Here is a 21,202-nt window from a genome sequence, read left to right on the forward strand (position 1 = left end):
TTTATGATAGTCCAGCATCACCCACTGTAACCCATCTGGTTTTTGCAGTAGCTAGAATTGAATGAGAATTTAATGGGGACCACTACTCTGGAATCTTTCAGTCTTCTAAGAAAAGTGCTATTCTGTATTTCCCCCCAGGATTCAGTATTTCTTCTGGTCATCTATTTTGAATAGGGGGTGGGATGTTCCACATCTTCCACTTGCTCTTTTCCTATCATGGTGGCCCTTACTCCACTGCTCAGGATGATTCTGCCAGGTTCTAAGTTTGTATATCAAAATTATATATTTAGAGATTAGAGAAATAACCAAAGGATGGGTTTGAGGTCTCATTGTACTCACTGTTAACTTAAATCAAAACTTCATTTATAATTTATTCTCCATAAGCCCCTACTCTAACCAGAAGATCATGATGGCATTTCAGGTCCCCTGGTATCACTTCAGACTCTAAATGTGGACAAAAATTTCAGACACTCTCTTTTCTCTAGTGCACAGTTACTGTGATAAATCATCCCAGGTCGCTTTGGGGAAGGATCAGAAAACTGTTTAGTGTGTATACCTGCGGTGGTGTTGCAAGGTGCTTACACAAGGAAACCAGGTTTTCTCTTCCATCCACGAGTGCTAGGTCTGGAAACTTTCTTGGATTTGGAAAATGAACAAAGAACCATGGTTTTTATGCCTGTAGCTGATACAAGCATTCTGTTCACCTGCTATCAATTATTAAAATTATATAGGTTGAGCAAACTTCTTGGTCAGCTGGACATTATTTTGCTCCTAAATACTGGATAACACTTTAGTTTTGTCACAAATTCTTTTGGTTGAAAATACCTTCAAGGTCATTCTGACCTTAATACCCAGTGCAGAAATATATCTACCTTGCCTCTGACTTTTAAGTGCTACCACATGGCTTCAGTAATTCCAGAATCCCATTATCTCCATTGATACTAAGTTTTTTCTCCCATGGTCAGCCTGAGTCTACAAAGGACAGCAATCATGGTGTTTCCCAAAGAAACTGGTATCTACCCAGCCTCACCAGCACATTTATTATGGCTTTATAATGCTTACTAAACTTAGTCAACTTATCAGGTGGTAGATTTTCAAATCTTACATAGTAAATTCACTTTAACATTTCCATCTCCTTAAGCCTTCCATCCTTGAGCCTTATATACCTTGATCTACACTTTTTATCTTCACTTCATTTACAATAAGCCGGAACGATGTCCAAACTTCAAGGAGTCATCTTGGTAGACTACCAGAACATGTTAAGGTGTTCTTTTCAGAACATTGAATCCTGAGTCACAGGTCAATGCCTATGCTAATAAATTCTCTCCTATCCATCCTTATAAATCTCTATTCCAATAACAAATTCTTCACATATACTCCTAAATTTGTTTCTTGGTTCCTGCCAGGGCATATTAGCTGAATGAATACAAGAATTGCCCAGCTTTCTATCTAAAGACAGTTTCCAGACCACAGCACAAGACCAAGTCTTGGTAGTCTTATTTAGGTGAGAGAATGGGTGGATTTCTGAAGATGTCCATGCAGCTAGAATTTGCAGAGCCGAATATGAGAGAGAGAGAGAGGGCAAGAGAGAAAGAAAGGGAAAGAGAGAAATAAACAGACATCCAGAAATCTTCAAAGGAGCCCCCTTGTATTTTTGTCTGAGTTTGACGGAAACTCTAAACCCAGAGATTCAAGAAGTTCAACCAAGCAGGAGAAACAAAGAAAGTTACACCAAGACAGATAGTCAAATTGCTGAAAACTAGTGATGAAAACATTAAAAGCAGCAAGAGAAAAAAGGGCGCATCACATGCATACACACATACTGCACATTTGTAAAGCAGCATGCTCCTATACTCCTGTGCCACTATTTCATTTTCTACAGTTTGAATGATGTCGATCAGATTTCTGCTTGGGTCTTCTGCACATCATTATATAAAACAACCTAGACTTGTGCTAAATGATTCATCTGTTCTCAGCAATTAATAAAGCTAAAATATGTCCTGTGGACAAGGAAATGCATTTGACCATAGATCAGCCATTTTTTATGAATGCCTAAGTAGTCAACCAGTTAGCTGGATTTTAAGTTGATCATCAGTGTAGTGTTCACCTGATAATATCTATGTCACAGGCTATTAAAAAATCAATGACAGAATTCAGTCTTCCAAATGCTGGCCCTAGAATAAGAAGGCAATGTCATGAAGGAGTTTGAAAGCTTGAACTCTAGAGCATGACTGTTTAGGTTGAATCCGTGACTACTATGAATTAATTTTAAGACCTTGGGCAAGTTACTTGACTCCCATTTCCCCACATGTAGTCAATGTGTAAGAAAAGAAAATTAAACTTTGTTTTAATGCATTATTTTATTTGATCCTCACTACATCCGTAGGGGGACATATATTAATATTCCCATTTTAAAAGTGAATAATCTGAGGGTGGAAGAGTTTAAGTAACTTAAGAATTATTCTTTGAGTTGGAAAGATGATGCCTTTCTGACTTCCTGTGCATATACGTGTGTGTTTGTCTTGTTCACATTGCTATATAGTTAGCTGAGTGATTGTGTCTAACGGGTACTTTAAGAGCAACACTCTCCATCGGAAGAAAAATGTCACGTACTTCAAGGACTCGTTAAAGATGCTCAAGGGATGAAGAAGAGGGTCCATCTTAGAAAAACCACCCAAGACTTCACTTCTGCTCACGTCTGCACCTAGCTGCCTCTTCTGGTTCCTGTGTCTACATTTAGGGAAATAATTTGAAAAAAACAATTACTTATTGAACAAGTTCCATGACCAGGCCCACACTATGCACCTTACATTGGCTGTTTTATTTAATTTTCACAACTTAGAGGGGGGTACAGTGATCACAGTTTGTAGATGAAAAATTCAGTCTCAGAGAGACTAAATGACTTGACCAAGGTCACAAATCTAGTTAATGACAGAGCCAGAATTTGAACCTAAGCTGCCTAATTCAAGCCCTTCGCTTTTTTCTTTTTCTTTTTCTTTTTTTAAGTTTGATAATTTCTCTTTTTTGCTGGGAAATATTTGCCCTGAGCTAACATCTATTTCCAATCTTTCTCTCTGTCTTTTTTTTTCCTTCTCCAAAGCCCCACTACGTAGTCGTACATTCTAGTTGTAAGTCCTTCTAGTTCTTCTGTGTGAGCCACTGCCACAACAGGGCTACTGACAGACAAGTGGTATGGTTCTGTGCCCAAGAATTGAACCTGGGCCACTGAAGCGGAGGGCGGTGAACTTTAACCAGGCCAAGTTCATCAGGGCTGGCTTGCCCTTTGCTCTTGATGAAAGAGCGTATTAATTTTTATTTCTCCCCTAGTTTCTACTTCCACATATGATATTTCTTAGTGCCTATCTGTGCAACTCAATTCTTGATTTATATCCTATATTTAGTGTGGCCTCATGGCCTCATTTCCAAGAATGTCTTTGTTTGGTTTATGCCAATTGTTCTGGTGTTCTGTCTGGTTAGTCCATCTTTTATTCTCACATTAAGGAATAAATTCTAGGGCAATTTTACCAAAAGCCAGTGACGATATATATTGAAATTAACCTGACATCTGATTGTGAGCCAGCCCCACATCTGGGGTTCACGTATGCTCAGAGCCTTTGTAACTTCTCTGACATGTAGGTGTGGGAAGTTGAAATGTGAAAGATCTGATTTGTCAGATCTACTTCAAGAAAAAAAATTACAAGAAAAATAAAAGTGAAGAGAAAACAAAATAAGTGATTCTAGTACAAATGCTATATGACTACAAATTTCAGGATCCAAAAACTAGAGTTTTAATAACAGTTAAGGTAGAGAGTATTATTCATATTACCTGCCTCCTTCCAAAACACTTAGGAAGTGTTGCCTTGACAATCAGGTTTTTATTAAAAGTTAGTTTAGAGATTACTAACTGAAAAAAAGTGTTAGAATTGCTTAAAATTGAAATATATAGATTCATCAGTGATAAACGTAAGGCATTTCTGAAAATGTGCCATGAATGAAATATAAACAGCTAAAGTGAGTTATCACAACCAATTAACAGAAAATATTCTGGTGTCAGGATTGCATACTCCTATAAATGTGATATAATAGTTTCTCTCAAACACGGTATTTTCAGTTCTGTCAAAAAATGTGTTTTTTCCAAGAGCACTTTATTGATGATTTTAAATCAAAATGATCTGTTAAGACATTAATCAGTGGCCCACAGTCATATCCGTGATGCCTAGGGAGCAGATAGGAATATTTTAGTCTACCCCAAATTTACAACAGATACTGAAATAAAGTAAGCCAGGTAAATGCTTATTTTATGTAAGATTACAGATGTTTGAATTCGCTGCAAATTTTATTGAGTAGCTAAGATTTATAGCAATAGTCAAGAAAATATAACTATTTAGAATTGATATATGTTGCAAAGAGGCCTTTAAGAATGTCTGATTTAACAAATTAACTGGTTCATAGAGTTGAAAAAGCCAGAAGTTCAGATATATGCTAAAACCGAATAGTACAACTGTGACTAAGTGCCACAAAATTGAATCAAACTTCTAGAACCTTCTCTCTGCCTGCTCTGCTGAGTGTTTTTCCTGGGTCTAAAAGTAAAAGGTCCTGGTATTTTCTTTTTAATTGCTGTACTTCCACAGTTGTAGGAATTTGGGAATCAATTTGGGACTAAGAATGATGCCAGGAAGATAAATTACATTCATATGTCAGATATTGCTTCACAATACTATCTAGCTCAGCAGGCTATAATGAGCCCCCACTCACCAGGCCAAGCTCCAGCCAAAAAAATAAATAAATATATAAATAAAAGAACACCTACTGTTTCTCCATCAAGGGCAACTCTCTCAGAGGGCAAACAAAAGCAACAGAGGGAGGCCAACCAGATCCATGCAGTACTATGGGTTGCTATGCAACCCTCTGTGCAAGTTGGGCAGCAACAGATGGACATTTTGAATAGAATTAATGCCCCTCTGACCCATGTTTTAAATAGTGCCCAAACCTACTGCCTGATGAATTCTATTAACTACAGGCATACTTACACATATAAAATATAGCATCATAAGTGACATTGTTATTACCCTCCTTACTAACATAAAGTCATAAATCTATTGGCAAAATTTGAGACCGATAATATTCAATGAGATATTTCTATTTTTTTCTCCTTTTCTTGATAAATGAATCACTGATGTCTCATAACCTTGGGCTACATATTTTCTTATAATGTTGCTCTGATTTCATATGCAAACCTGCAAGGCCTGCTCTGAGTCTCAAGCTTCATTTTACGCCGGGTCCTGCTTCTTCCTCAGCCGTTGTCACCTGTGGGCTCTGAGCATTGTGTAAGAGACCTCTTTTTATTGTAACTTTAAGAAAGAACATAACATGGAATAAATATTTTATATACCTTTGTGAGAACGATGTTGTAACCGTGTTCCTGATTGAACAGTCAATCTAAAGTCCGTACCCAAAGCTGCAAAAGTTTTGTCCACCTGTGTTCTGCCCAGGCCAAGTTCAAGTCACTCTTCATCGCTCGTATCGAGTATATTTCAAAGGAATCAGTGTGCTCTCAAGGATTATCAGGCTAAGAGCCCCTCTTTAGATCTCTTAAATTTTATATACTATGTGACTTACATTGTAAGAACCCAAAAGGGAAGGACATCGGTTCTAAAAAAAACTCTAGCATTACAGTTTATCATATTGACAGCAAGCAGCTTTAAAATTTTAATGAAGTATATGTATGATAAGGTATCTTAATAAAGTGGTATAGAAAAAGAGCATTGGGCTGGATAGAGAACCTAGAGAGGGTTCTGGTCCTAGTTCTGCACCTGAACAGCCTTATAATCTTAAAAAAAGTTTCTCTACCTTTCTTCTTGCCAATTTCCTCACTGTAGCCTGAAGAGGTTTTGGTGAGATATTCCTTTGAATTTTCGTGTAAACTCCCCATTCTCTTGAATAAACGAAGATGCAGTTAAAAGTAAGATGAGTGACACTTACATTTTTAGTTGACTATGGAGATGATAATTTGCAAAGCCCAATATTCACATCTAATTATAAAGTAATTCTTTTTAGGAGGAAACTGAAGAGCCCTTAGACTCCAGACCTCGAATATTCTGGGGCCTCTTTCTTGGTTCTGTGCTTCCATTCCTTGCAGATGCGCGTATTTGGGGGAAAAGAGGTGCTTGCCCATTGATTTTGTGATTTTTGCAAAGGTTTATATTTCTCACTGCGATCTCTTGCCAGAACCATCCCTCTGCGGACAGGAGCAATAGCGTGTGTGCCTCCAGTTTCGAAAGCGGTGCTACTTCTCTGTCAGGCCTCCTGCAGCCTCCCAGTGTGTCTTTGTTTTGGAAATATGAGCTAGCTTTTCCAGCACTGCGTGCCCAGGCTTGTAGTCTCCTTGCTGAGAGCCATCATTTATCTATGCATGCATATACATACATGCTTACATATGTACCCATGGAGAAATATTTGCTTGGTTTTGTTTGTTCATTCTCCCACCTCCCTTGAAGGCCCTGGGGTGGGAAATGTGGCATCTTGAGTTATGTTGTCATCTCTGGTAAGATTTAGCGTTAACAACTTTATGAGCTCTTACCACTTCAATACCCCACGAAGTAATCACGTGAAAGCAATCCAGTTCAGTAACAAACTGGTCCCCATCTCTGCAGTTCCACACACTTTCTGATGAAACAAGCGATTTGATTTGGTCCTACCTTTATTCTGATATTTAGCACGCTATATTTCATTGAATTCTCAAGTCATATATCTTTTAAAAAACTACAGCTTGCTGCTTATTGTTTGATTATATAAATAATGTTTTTTATCTCTGTGATATTTTATATTATGAAAATTGTGTATTTTAAATTACTCATCTTTATTTCCAAAAATGATTTTATTTTATTTTAGAGAGACTACTACATGTTTGATAGGCTGTAGATATTGGAAACTAGGACTATTAGGAACAAATGAGTACCTATTGATTAAATATATTTGAATGCTGTACATCATATATATTTTTGTTTAAATCCATAGTGACAAGGACCCCACAACTCAGTCTTGCGTGTTGTGGAAGTTGAAATTCCAGGACCGGTAAAGAGGAGCAGGTGTAAAAGCAGTTTTATGCACAGTTCATGTAACAATTTGAGTATATGTCTTTAAAGACTGTAGGCTCCAAATCTAGCATCAGGTTTTGAGTGAATTTTTACTAAGTATTTTAGCCTAGGTTTTTTTCTGACTCAAATAATGTTCTAGAGTCTTCCAAAGGGAGCTCATTTCCCTTTTTTTTTTTTCCATTCTGGGAAAATATTATTTAAAAGCATACATAAAAAACTAACTTTGCTCTAGAAACACGTAATAATGTTTAAATTTTTATGTTAAATTTCCCTTAGCTATTGTTTCCAAATATATAATTTGTGGATTAAATACCACTTCAGGAAAACATTCACAAGTAAATTCATCAGTGAAGAATTAAATTTCCCTTTGGATTAACTTGTTTCAATCTTATTGAATCTTTAACATGTAAACGCTAGTTTGAAATGTTCATCAAATCCACTGCACTGCTGAATTTTCATATCTCCTATAATTTGTATATTCATTTGATTTTCAGATGGTTCTGCTTGCTAGAGCCTCTGGGTAAACACAATGAATTTTCAGGTTGGTTCTTATGTCTAGAGATTTGTCTTGCCATCAGAACAACAATTTAAGGCATGAAGCAAGATTCATAAACCTTCACGGCTTGGAATGGAACCTTGTTGATAATTTGGTAGAATGGTAACATGTCTGTGGGACCAGCCATCTTACTTCAGATGCAAGAAGACAAAGTAATAAGTCCAGATGCTAGCAGTGGGGCTCTCTAGACTTTCTCTAGATTTTCTATGCTCTCTGGTGCGTATCTTAAATACTTAGATCCCCCCTCAAGATTCGTGATACCCTTTTGATCAACCTACTTTTACACAATGTGACTTAGTTTCTCATTCTGGACATTTAGTATTCCTTAAGAATTTTCTTTACCTTACACTTTATTCACCAGAAGTGTTTCAATATGTATGTTGATTGAAATAGGAGAAAAGTCTATATGATTGGGCCTATTATTGTTCTTTAAACCAATACAAAATGAGAGAACGTAACTTCAAATGAACTAGTCACATCTAAAGTACAAGAACGTTTATTTAAAATACTTTAAAATAAATTTAAATATCAGGACAATTCTTTTTCCTAAAAGAATCAGGCATCCGTTCTAGCTGTTTCCTCTCTGATCTTGTCCAGAGAGGTAAACTGGACCTAATGGAAATTTTAGATTTTTTTGAAAACCTGTTGGTTCCATTTGGCTTAAATTTATTGGAGAAAATTTGAGCTATTGCAAAGTGGCCGCACCTGCCTGTGTTACATACCACTTTGTGAGTGTTGCTAACAAGGAAGCTCCCAACTCAATTCAGATTCCTCCTGGTCTTTAACCAGCAGAGAAGTACAATTAAATTTGGAAATGATCTGAAATAGTCTATTCTATGTTGTTTAAAAGAATGAGGGAGCTTTAACAGAAGAGTAAAATGCTTCAATTTAGAGGTTAATTATTTTTTAAATATTGGCACCTGAGCTAACATCTGTTGCTAATCTTTTTCTTTGTTTTCTTGTTCTCCCCAAAGCCCTCCAGTACATGGTTGTATATTCTAGTTGTAAGTCCTTCTCATTCTGCTAGGTGGGATGCCACCTCTGCATGGCTTGACGAGCGGTGATAGGTCCACTCCCAGGATCTGAACCCATGAAACCCTGGGCTGCCAAAGTGGAGTACGTGAACTTAACCACTTGGCCACAGGACCAGCCCCTAGAGTTTAAATTTTTTATATGCCCATGCCCGTATTTTATGGAATTTAGTTTCATTAGTTTTATGCACACTATATATTAGTAATCATCTCCCTTAGCCTATGTCAATTTAACACATTGATTAGCTACATTATTGATAGTATTAGTTTCTACCTTCTATTTCAGAAGTCCCTTCCTCATTAGTCCCTAAAAAACATTTGCCTTCCTTAAAATCTGTTTTTAAAAGTATTTTCTATACAGCTGCTGTAGGACACTAGTTCTAGGACATGCTATGCAATAAAAGAAGGGATTTCCAGAGCCAGATAAGTTTGGGAAACACTGCCTATTATATTCCACCTCTTGAAGATTTGTATATTACGTATTAAAGGCTTTGAGGAGTCTTGCAGTGACAATAACTGTTTATAACATAATTTAATCCTCCCTTTTTTTTTTATGTAATAACACCTACTAATTACCGGTGCAAAGAGTTCCATGAGTCACGTTTTGAGAAGGCACCATTGTGTTGTGTGGTGTTGGAGTGCTGGAGTCATATAGATCTTAGTATGATCTAGCGATTCTTAAAGTGTGGGGCCTGGGCCAGTAATAACTGGGAACTATTAGAAATGCAAGTTTTCAGGCCCCACCCCACATACACTGAATCAGAAACTGGAGATAGAGCCCTAGCAATCTCTGTTTAAAATAATCCTCCAGATGTTTCTGACACATGCTAATTAGCGTAACTTGTCTAATTCCACTAACTTCACTTTACTCTTCTGAATTTTTTGACTGGGCAGAATGAGTGGAAGACATAGAAAAGTACATTTTAAAGCAATGGTACTGTTCAGTACCCCGGAGGCCTTAATTGTCAAGTGTCACAGCCACAAATAAAATTAAATTAGGCAAAACAGGGAATATATTAGCTCCTATATTCAAACTACCAGAATGGCAGGCATGAAACAGCAAGCTGGGAATCAGAGATTGGAATGGTATCAATCCTTTCTCTACTTCTCAGCGCTCCTTTACCCTGTGTCAAGCTCTCCCACTACCAATCAGCTTTCTTCATTCCAGGACAGGAAGGAGGTTTTATGATTGGTTGAGCTTGGTCAGGTGCTCGCCCTAGACCAATCACTGTGCTGGGGTGGTGGTGTGACTTATGCAGTGAAGAAAGGCTGTTCTCCAGTAGAGAAGGAGGAACATGGACCGTGAACACTGAGGAAATAATAGTTAGATTTTCTGAAATTAATTTTTGCTTTGGAAGATCATTCTTTCCAGGAAGACTCATGTCTCTTAGGCTCTTAGAGAAATATTTGGACACTAATTTTTAATATGTAACACTAATACTTACACTATTTATTAATACACTAATTATGAATATGCTAATATTTAACACTAATATTTGGACTCAAATTTTGTTTCATGGATTTTTGTCTTTAACCAAAGGAGAAAAGTTACGTCAAAAAAGCAAAGCATCCGATGGGCTTAATACTGCCAGTGACTCTATCTGAGTCAAGTTCTGTGTTTTACTCTTGAAGGAAAACTACAGTTGAGTATTCACATTTGCCAGCACAATTTTTCAAGGAGTTTTAGTACTGGATAGAAAGCTACAAGGAGAGTTTTATTAATTTCTTTATTAATAAAACAGTAAACACCTACTGTGTGCCAATCATCATGATAAAAAACATACAGTCTTTCTCACAATGAATCCTCATTCTAACATGTGAAATAGGCATATAAATAAGTTATCACGAGACAAATGCATTGAGAAGATTGCAAAATGCCCTCAAGGAGTCACTAATTTGCATGTAGGAGAAGTCCTATTATGTGTAGGCTTTTTTCCTCCTGACAGTGGTGGGATCTGGGGAGAAGTAGAGAGATGTCAAGCAGGCACTAAACTTGCTACTTAGTATGTCCACTTGGTGATGCACATTTTCTCCTCCCACACCCCAAATAGGAAAAGAAAAGGTATTGATGTTTTATATCACTTACATCATTTTCCATGACAACATTACTGAATATTGATGGTCATAGCACTTTTGAACAGAATTTTTAAAAATCCCTTTCAACAGAGGCCGACCCCATGGCCTAGAGGTTGGGTTCACGCGTTCCGCTTCGTCGGCCCAGGGTTTCGCCGGTTCGGATCCTGGGCGCGGACATGGCACCGCTCATCAGGCCATGCTGAGGTGGCATACCACATGCCACAACTAGAAGGACCCACAACTAAAAATATACAACTAGGTACTGGGGGGCTTTGGGGAGAAAAAAGAAAAAATAAAATCTTTAAAAAAAAAAATCCCTGTCAACATATCCCTTCTCCATAGATCCACAATTAATTGAGCACATGTGTTCCAGACACTTTATGTGCGCTATCATCGGGCCTCACAAAAAGTTTTATAGGACCTGTCTGTAATATAAGGAAACTGCAGCTCAGAAAGAGTCTTTAATGTCTGTAGTAGACTCTAAGCTCCATGTAGATAATTAACGTATATAGTAGTCTATAAGCCCCTTGATAGCAGGAACTGTGCTTGTCATTCATTGTTTCCCCAGCACCTAGCAAGGTGCCTGACACACAATAGGTTATCGAAAACATTGATTGAATGGGTTAATTGAGTAATGGATGAATGGATGTGAAGGATTTATTAGACCAAACTTGTATGACTCCAAAACCCAAATATTACTCAATCAAAAAAAATACATAATATACTATGACCTCCACATAGAAAATTCAGCTCTGTGAAGGCAGAACTTCTGTTTGTCTCTTTCGTAGTTGGCTTTATTCACATGCTTCATCTGGCGGCCCCCTGGCAAATCCAGACTCTCAGTCTCGTGATAACAATGGCTGCTGTAGTTCCAGATCTCATATCCTTACACCAACTAGTCCTGGAGAAGAGACTGAGTGCTTCTAGTAGATCCCAAGGAAGAAATAACTTCTCTCTCTCAGAAACCCTTTCATCTCATAGGCTTTAGATCTTAAACCAATCATAGGGGCTGGGATAGGGGTTGGAAGTTTGGGAAAAAATTATTTACTTAAGCCAATTGGAACTCAGCTCTGAAATTGGGAGTTAAATCAACCCTTCTCCTCTACCCCTGAAACAACTAAGAATGGGAGTGGATGGTTCCCCAAAAGATACAATTGTTAGCATGAGAAGGAAGGAAGTGGGATATGTGGTACAAAATATGACCACTAGAGCAATAAGAGCTATAGCTTAGATTTTTCCCAGAATAAGAATAAGTAGGCAGGTGGCGCAGTGGTTAAGTTCGCCTGTTCTGCTTCTCAGCGGCCGGGGTTCGACAGTTCAGATCCTGGTTGCAGACATGGCACAGCTTGGCAAAAGCCATGCCGTAGTAGGCATCTCACGTATAAAGTAGAAGAAGATGGGCATGGATGTTAGCTCAGGGCCAGTCTTCCTCAGCAAAAAGAGGAGGATTGGCAGTAGTTAGCTCAGGGCTAATCTTCCTCAAAAATAAAAAATGTAGCCAGGCAACTGCAAAAATTACTTTAGCGGGGTAATAGGCTCAGCTCTGAGGCTGCAACTAAAAACAAAATGACCACCATCCCACCCTATAGGAGCTCCTCTTCAGATGGTGGGGACTGTAGAACATAAGACAATTAACACTTAGAGGGCTCTTCCCCATGAACAGTTTACTTGTTTGTAAGTCTAGTTAGAACTTTGGAGAAAATACAGCCAACCACCATCAACATGTGTCAACGGTGGGCAGAGTTGCTATGCTTTTGCTCTCATACGTAATTCTTTTTGCAGTTATAAAAAGCGTAGGGTTTTATTGTTTGTTGTTTGTTTAGTTTTGCAAATGTACTGTTTCAAATTGTGGGGAAAGTGCTATGCTAGGAGTACATGGTGCCTCAATAGGGCTAAAAAATAATGGCACTACAGAGTTGGAAGGATGCCAAATCTACATCTTGATCCGAGATTCAGGAAACTTGGAAATTGACAGACCACTTAAGAGATGGTGGCTGGAGAGCTGTTCTTACAGATGAGCAGTTTTGTGAAAGCAGAGAGAGAGAAGATACCAGAGAGTTTGCTTGTCATGCTTGAAGTCTTATATTAGCCATTATTTTCAATAACTCTTTCACCACTTAGCCAAACAAGGAAGCGCATATTGAACGTTTTGGATGTTTACATTTTATATCTTCAAGTAGATCACATTATTCTTCTCACGTCTTTCACCTCACCTTGTACAACCAGTTAGCCCACTGGTGATACTTAGTCTACTTAGTAATCATTAGTCATTTCATTAAATGAGCCTAAATAAAAAGGTAACGGTGCAGTGCACTTTTGTAACAGAAATAATATTTACCATCAGTCCCCAAACTCTGTTTTGTCTCTCTGTCGCCCTGGAAAAGAAATTAAGTCATAGGAGTATTGCAGATTCTAACCCTATTGGGGGAACTTAGCAGGAAATCATTAATCAAGTAATGAGGAGTAGTAATGAAAATTCATTCTCAAATAAATTATGCTAGTAAACAAGAGTATTTTTCCTGTTATTAAAGAGCTTATTTCTAGGAAATAGGAAAAAGCCATACGGTAGGCAGCGTTATAACCAACACTTCAATATTACCCAAAGGATCTCATGAAGGGGCCTGTGGTGATAAGTAAAATGCAGACCAGACTGTCGACAATATTTGTCTTATCAAGTGGGAATGAGTATCAGATCTACTTTCAAGGCTTCTTAAACAGGGACCCATGAATGTCTTCATAGATTCTGTAAATCCTCATTTCCTCCCCTCTACCCAGGCAATGAAATGCAAGTTTCTATATGTGTGACAAAGCTTATCTTTCTGGGGGAAGTGTGAACAATTTTCTCCAAATTTTCAAAGAGATCTGTAATCTAGAAAAAATTTAGACCCACTGTTCTATTGTTATTATGAGGAGAGAAATGTGACTAATGGAAACAAGCCTTTGGTGTGACATGATAAGATTGATCCTATAGTACTTCGCTGCTAGCCATTGGGAAATGAATATCTAGTGAAGAGTTGTGATTAGAGATATCTAGTAAAGCACGTTTGTATTATCTTCCCTATTTCAACCAATGGCAACCCCATCTTTCTAGTCAATCAAGTATGACTCCATATTTGTACTGTACTTGAATCCTCTATTCTGTTTATATGTTACATCCAGTCCATCAGCAAATTTTGTTTAGTTTAACTTCATTATATACTCAGAATTCAACCATGGCTCATCATTTTCACTGCTACGACCATGGCCTGAGCCATCATCATATCTTGCTTGGATTATTGGAATGGTCTCCTAATTCGTCTCCCCGTATCTGCTTCTGCTCCCCCTCACTCTGCTCTCAACATGGTAGTCTGAGAGCTCCTGTCAAACTAAAGTCAAATTATGCCTCTCCTGTGTTCAGTGCATTCCAATGCCTTCCTATTTTATTCAGAATAAAAGCCAAAGCATGTTCTCTGATCTACAAGTTTCTACATGACATGGCTATACATCATCTATCTGAACTCATCTATTATTCTCTTTCATTCACTTGCTTCTAGCTTTTAATGTGTTCTTATTGTTTCATGATGCACCAAGTTTACTCCTGCCTCTGGGACCTTGCACTGGCTGTTCCTTTTTTCTGGCATGCTCTTTGACCAGCTGTCTACACAGCTTGCTCTCTCACTTTAGGTTTCTATTTAGAAGTCACTTCCTCTGGAAAGCCTTCTCTGGCCTAGCCCCGCTATTGAAAATCTCTGGCCTGGCCATCCTATTGAAACCTCAGCTGCCTTATCTCCTTTATTTTTCTCATCTGAGCTATAATATATATTCACTTATTTAGTTTATTGTCTTCCCTACTAGAATATATGTTCTACAAAGGCAAAGATTTTTGTCTGTTTTTATTCCCTTCTGTATTCCCAGTGCCTCAAACAGTGCTTGGTACACAGCAGGCACACAATAAACATCTGTAGGACATATGAGAACCGCATAGCTGGGTTGCCCTATATTTGTCACTCAGTTTTCAAGTGCTATAACTTGCAAGTAAGAAGAGCATCCTACTGTCCTTATTAGTTCTAGATTTCAAATGTGCGAGGTTTATGTTCTGTTTGAAGTAAAATATGTTTTTAACTGAGAAAAAGAGAGCATTGGGTAATTTAAAAAGTTTATAGCTTTGCATCAGACAGATCTATATTCAATCCCTGGCCTTGCTTAATTTACATATTGTAAAATATAGATGATACTTGTATGATTCTTTTGAGGATGTAAACAGTTGGCATATATTAGGTGTTCAATAAATGATCTGACTTCTCACTGCAGTGATAAAAGACAGGATGCAAGCAGGAGAATAATAGGTGGGACACCACATTTTTTACGACTAACTAAAAATGTCTATGTCTATAGAGTCACACACAGGGCACTACTTCATATTTTTTTGTTCCAAATTGCAAAACCCTGCCATCGTTTAGTTACTGTGATAATTTCATACCACTTTGGTTAATTTAAATGATTCTTTTCTTCTTGCCACACACTAATTTTTTTGAAGTGATTTAGGGTTACTTTCTACATCCAGCTTTGTCATTTTATAATTCAGGTAACATGACTTTTGACTCCAGCAATTTTGTTTCTGATGCCAAATAATGAGCTACTTTGATAGAATTTTATTGTAGTCAAATTATTCCATCCTCATTAAATCATTAAATATAAATATATATTTCCCTAAGAGATAGAATCAGGTGTACTATTCTTATTTGCATTGATTTGATCAGCATATTGACATCTTTTGCCTGAAAAGTCTCCATTGGGAATATTCGACGACTTTTATTGGAATTGTCTTCAATAAGTGATGAAAATACCAGATTCAGCTAATTTCTTTTCTCTAGTTTAGGGTAACAAAGAGGAAGGACATGTCATCATTTGGGATTTTAATTATTTTTATCCATAGCAGAAAAGGTGATAGCAGTTCGAATTGTTTAAGTAATTTTGTTAGGAAAGTGAATAAATAATAGCATTGAACATATATTAATCTTATTTTCATTTGTGACAGTCCCCCAATGGCCCAGGGCAGGGATATTCCAACTCTGAGAAAGCCATGAACTAGAAGGAGGGGCTTTGTGTTCCTAATGATGAGATTATCCTCTTCTCCTATCACCTGGGGCCAAACATTTGGAAATTAAGTAAATTACTCATGGCAAACCCTCATCTCCTCTGTCAAATTTATTTCTTCTCTTATCAGTGCACGTTTTTTCTTCCCTGCATCCCCAGTCCCAGAGTCTCCTTGGTGGAGAATATTGTTCTAACGAAGGAGGGGAGACACCCACGTATTGGAGATTTGCTGTGTTACCTCTCCTCAAGGTATTGTCACTAAAAACAGGTCTATGAGAAAAGATCAATGGTCAAGTAAGGTAATAAACTAGCAAGAGTATAAATGTAGCATGTTTGGGGCCAGCTTTGTATCTCAAATCACTTCAGAGAGACAAGCACCTACCTAAAAAGCAAGCCATACATGTTCTCTCATCCTTCTCACTTTGTAGTGCAGCTGGTGGCTTATTTAGGAGTGTCTGTTTAATATATTTTTAAACACATTTTTGTATTCATTTCGTCTCTTTATTATACATAAACTCCTCGTATCTATGTATCTTCCCATAGGATCAACTATAGAATTCTGTATAGAGTGGACACATGCTCAATACCTGCTCAATAAATGTATGGAAAATTAAATTGAATAAGCATTGACCGCCCTCAACTGCCCTTGCTCCCCAGGCAGCAGATTTGGACCAATTAGCTATAGTTTTCCAATGCAGTTGTATAATGGATATAACTAATATTTGGGGTGTTCAGTTGATCACACGATCATTTACTCATTTACACATTCATTCATTTAATTAATATTCACTGTGTTCCTACCACTTGTAAGGCGCTGGAAATACAGGGACAAACTAGATTGAATCCCTGATTATAAGGAACGTACGGTAGTAGTGACTCCACGTAGAACGGTGACTGACAGGGTTGGCCAAATGTTAATTTCCAAATCATTAGAGAATAGTTTGATATTCAAATATATAGAAACAGTATGTTGGGCCTCATTTGTGTCAAGGAAATAATGGCATTATGAGTGTCAAATAGGAACTATGAAATGCCCTGTACAACTGCTTTCTTTCCTAAAATTCATTTAGATTAAAAGACTTAATTTTCTTCATTCATTCATGCACCTATCCATTCATTCAGCAAGAAAAGCAATTATCAAACAACTTATTATGTTCTGGGTATTATTCTAAGTGTTGAGTATACAAAGATAGAAAGAAAAAAAACAATAGAAAAAAGGAAAAATGAAAGGTGTTTGAAATGATTAAGCTTGGAAATTACAGCCTTACCCACATGCAATCAAATAACTATGAAATTCATAAAAATAAGGGCTTTCTGCCTTTCTGTAAGTTGGATATATTGCTTTAGTTCTCTTTCCTTAAGATAAGTAAGGAAATGAAATATTAGATACGATTAAAGTTTAGGGTTTTTTCCTCCTAACGTATAGAGGGCATCCTGTACTACTTGTGAACATAAGGTAGGATAATGTAAAAACTATTTCAGAATACATCTATGATAACATAAAGAGTAGAACAAAATTCTCATTAAAAAACCCTTATCTGTGTCTATTCAAATAGGAATCTCAAGGTTTTTTTGACTGAATCAAACAGTAATTTTAGTAAATTCAATGAAATTAATCAAATAAGTTTCCTGGCTGGATTTATTGGTTTATTTGAATGATTGACTCAGCATAAATATTTCCATTCTTTATATTTGTTATGTGGATACCAAAACTCTTTGGGTTCTTATGTTTCATCTATTGACATATTTAAATTAAATATATCATTAGGCAAAAGGTATAAAATATGCAAAATTAATATTTTTTGAAACTTACTTTTAATTTTCATGTTTTTTTCTATACAAAAAGACATAGAAATTGTCACTGTGCAATATCTGATTTTTGACTTTTAGAATTCTGAAGATTGTTCTGCTATATTCACATTTTATTTATATTATAATTTCCTTTTCATTACTTTTACAAAATAAAGTGAATTACTTCTCTTAGTATGTCTAACAATTTCTTTGTAATGACTTGATTTGCATCTCATCTATGTTCTTGCACCATAGCATATAACCACCAAGATTGAATTTTTTTCCTCTTAGGGTTGAACCCTCCTAATTTGTCAAATCTGTTATTTGAACAAGTTGAATTGGCAGCTTTTATCTCAATTTCTTGACTGCTGTTTAAGAGGATTAGAGGGCTTGGTCAGCTTCACCAGGGTGGCTAACAGTTACAGGCGCCATTGCAGCTCAAATCCAAAAATCAATGAGCTGAGTCTGATTGACTGAGTCTCAATTTCTCTGTGGAAAAAGCCTAATGCTGGTCTTCTCTATTCATGCAAACCAAGTCAAACAGAAACCAGCAGTGACCTCTCCCTTTTAAATTCAAATATTAGGGAGGGGATAGGAAGAGAGAGAGATAACAACAACAAAAAATACGAAGTAATGAGAATATGAAGAGATGGGCTTTGCACCCAAAGAAGTAATGTGATTTTATATTTTATTAAGTATTCAATTTCTCTGATGAGATAGTCTTTTAATTTTGAAAAATTAAAATGCCCAATTAGCATCACCTCATTTTTTCTTCTAGTTTTAGTGAGCAAATTTACAAATACAAACCACCAAAAGTAAACTTTCCATTTGAAATATTTTCTTTCAATCCAGAGAAGTTATAAAGGAAAAATAAGGATAAAGCCTCTCTCATTTTTCATTCTATAAAAAATACTGTGAAACAGACTCACTTGTTCTGATGCACCAAGATGGTCTTTCCTCTGTTTACGCTGTAATGGGGTAAAGTGTATTAATGATCATCATTCTCCTTATGTTAGAGACGTGGCAGAAGAATGATCTGATTTCATTTTGGAGGTGTTCATACAAGAAAGAGACAGTCATCTGATCCATCTAAAAGATGAGTTTTCTTTTCTGAGAAAGCTCATTATGTAAAACCAAAAAATGGGTCTAGGGAACTGGATCTCGTGTCAAAATAGTTCTGTCAGAAGTTATGCAACTTAAGAAACTGAGGACCCCTTTGGCAAAAGCAATTCCTTTAACTCTCAACAATTGGGCAACATTTTCTGGAGAGAAAAGTGTCCTCAGACGACAACAGCGCTTTATATTATATAGTCAGAGTGTTTTAGAGGTTGTCGAACCATCTTTTGCAACCCTGTGGTTAGAAAGATCATAAAACAGAAAACCAACAAGTTAACGGACTTGACCCAGGTCGCAAAACAATTGAAATTCTTAAAATTAAGAGTGGAGGCCTTAAAGTGGAGGATTTTTAGAGGCTTTGAAATAGTAGAAAATTTAAATCAGAGACATTTTCATCCGATTTGAAATATCATTAGGATCATCTTGTCAACAATTCTAAATCAGAGGTTGTAATTCATTTTAATCCACAACTTTTTAAAAAATAAGCTTATTTTTGTGGAACATTCTAGACAAAGTTCTAAGTACATGGCAACTGAGATAGAAAATAGATTAAATAAACAGGACACAATTTCTAGCGATGGTAGTTTGTTTTATCTTCTTATCTAGAACCTACCTTTTAATGAATGGGATCTTTTGACGTGGTATGTAAGAAAATGCCCCTCCGGTTCTCTCACCAACAGGCAAGGCTGAAACTGAGGCTGTTTTATTAAAGGGGATGGTCCTTATTTTAAGACAGGAAATAACATTGTCCTGAGTAACTTTTTCTAAAAGTGAAATTTTCTGAAACTTTCTTTGCCTTTTGTCACTATGAAGGCATTGTGCCATAGAATAACTTTGTAACAAGTGAAATTTGGAATAAGTCAACATTCTCATTAAAACAAAATCATCTGATGTTACTGGGAACCATAAAATAGCTATTGAAACCTGAAGCTTCAGAGAAGGAAATCTTTATTGTAATAAAGGAATCAGCAACATTGTTTATAAGCATCATTTCCATGGCGAAAGATTAGTTCATTCAATAAGAATCTTGTAACATGGTGCCAGCACAAGTGCAATAAACTTTATGGAATGGCTCATAAGATTAGACTAATTAAAGATAATCTAATTTGGACAATTTTATCTTCTGGAAAAGAAATGTGATGTCATCCTCTGGGAAGAGACAATGTTTAGTCTCTGGGGATGTGCTAAAAAAAAAAAAAAACCTCACAAGATATGTGCAATAATAAGAATTAGGGTTGATCCAAAGACAGCCTTAGATCTACCCATTGCCTCTCAAAAGATCCACCACATAGACGTTAAGCCCCATAATTATCTCCCCTATTTGTGACAAGCGTGAGCTAATCAGTCTCTGAGGGAGTTTTCCAGCAGATTCTGAGAAGAGTGTGTGTGCACTTCACAGTGCTCATCAAGCTATTTTGTACTCAGAACCGCAAAGAGCTGACCAAAGTTCATTATCCTCATCTAGACCAGAATTAATTCGAATTAAGAAAAACAGACATTTTTAAAACGTCGAGTGCTTATGATTTAGAACAAAGAGTCTTCACTATTTTTATAGCAGCAATATAGGTTCTAGCTGCCTATAATCCCATATTAAAAGATTAGAAAAAACATCTGAAGAAATCAGAGAGTGTCTAATTGAGGTTCCTGCCTTTAATCCTGCAAGCCGACTCCCTCTTGGATATCAAGATCTGTCAGCGGTGAGCCAGGGGAATTCTGCAAGGAAAAAGCAACCACGAGGAATATAACGTATTCTTTTCTACTTAAGAAATAAAAAGAGAAAAACACAGTTGGTGATATCAAAACATAAGCCAACACAAAATTAGGGGAAATCCCCCAAATAGATTTGTAAATATAAGCTAGTAAAAAGTGAAGAAGCTTGACATTGCTCTTTTTAAACCACTGTGCAATATAGAGTACTCAGGTGAATGAAAAAAATTCTCATGGAAGAGTAAACAATAAAGAGTACCAATAAAAATTGAATCCAGATCCTCACTAGCAAGCAATTAGTAAACTTTTGATTTAATGAACATTTTTTACTTGAGTATTGATTCTTAGAGTATTCATGATTTGATTGTCTTTATATAATTCTACTCACTCATCTTGCCAGAGAAATATATGTGAATGAGTACTTTCATATTAGCACCAAGAAATGTTACTGGGAGGCAAAGTTTTTTGTACAGCTGTTATACAATTGTGCACAATGCAATTCAGAAGCTTTGCTTGTTGATTATTAACATTTCATGCTTATTTACTAAAGGAAAGAAAAATTAGGTTACAGTTCATGAGCAATTAAGTTAAAGTAGCAAAAGAAAGAATGAAGGAGGTTATTTTGTTTTAAGAAATACAAAAATCTTTTATATCATAATAAAAAAACCCAGTAATCAAGAAGAAAAAAGGGAAGGAAAATAGTGTACCAAAATCAAGATATATTTTTAAATAATATCATGTTTTAATCACAA

The sequence above is a fragment of the Equus przewalskii genome, chromosome 16 (assembly GCF_037783145.1).
Source record: "Equus przewalskii isolate Varuska chromosome 16, EquPr2, whole genome shotgun sequence".
NCBI classification, from domain to species: Eukaryota; Metazoa; Chordata; class Mammalia; order Perissodactyla; family Equidae; genus Equus; species Equus przewalskii.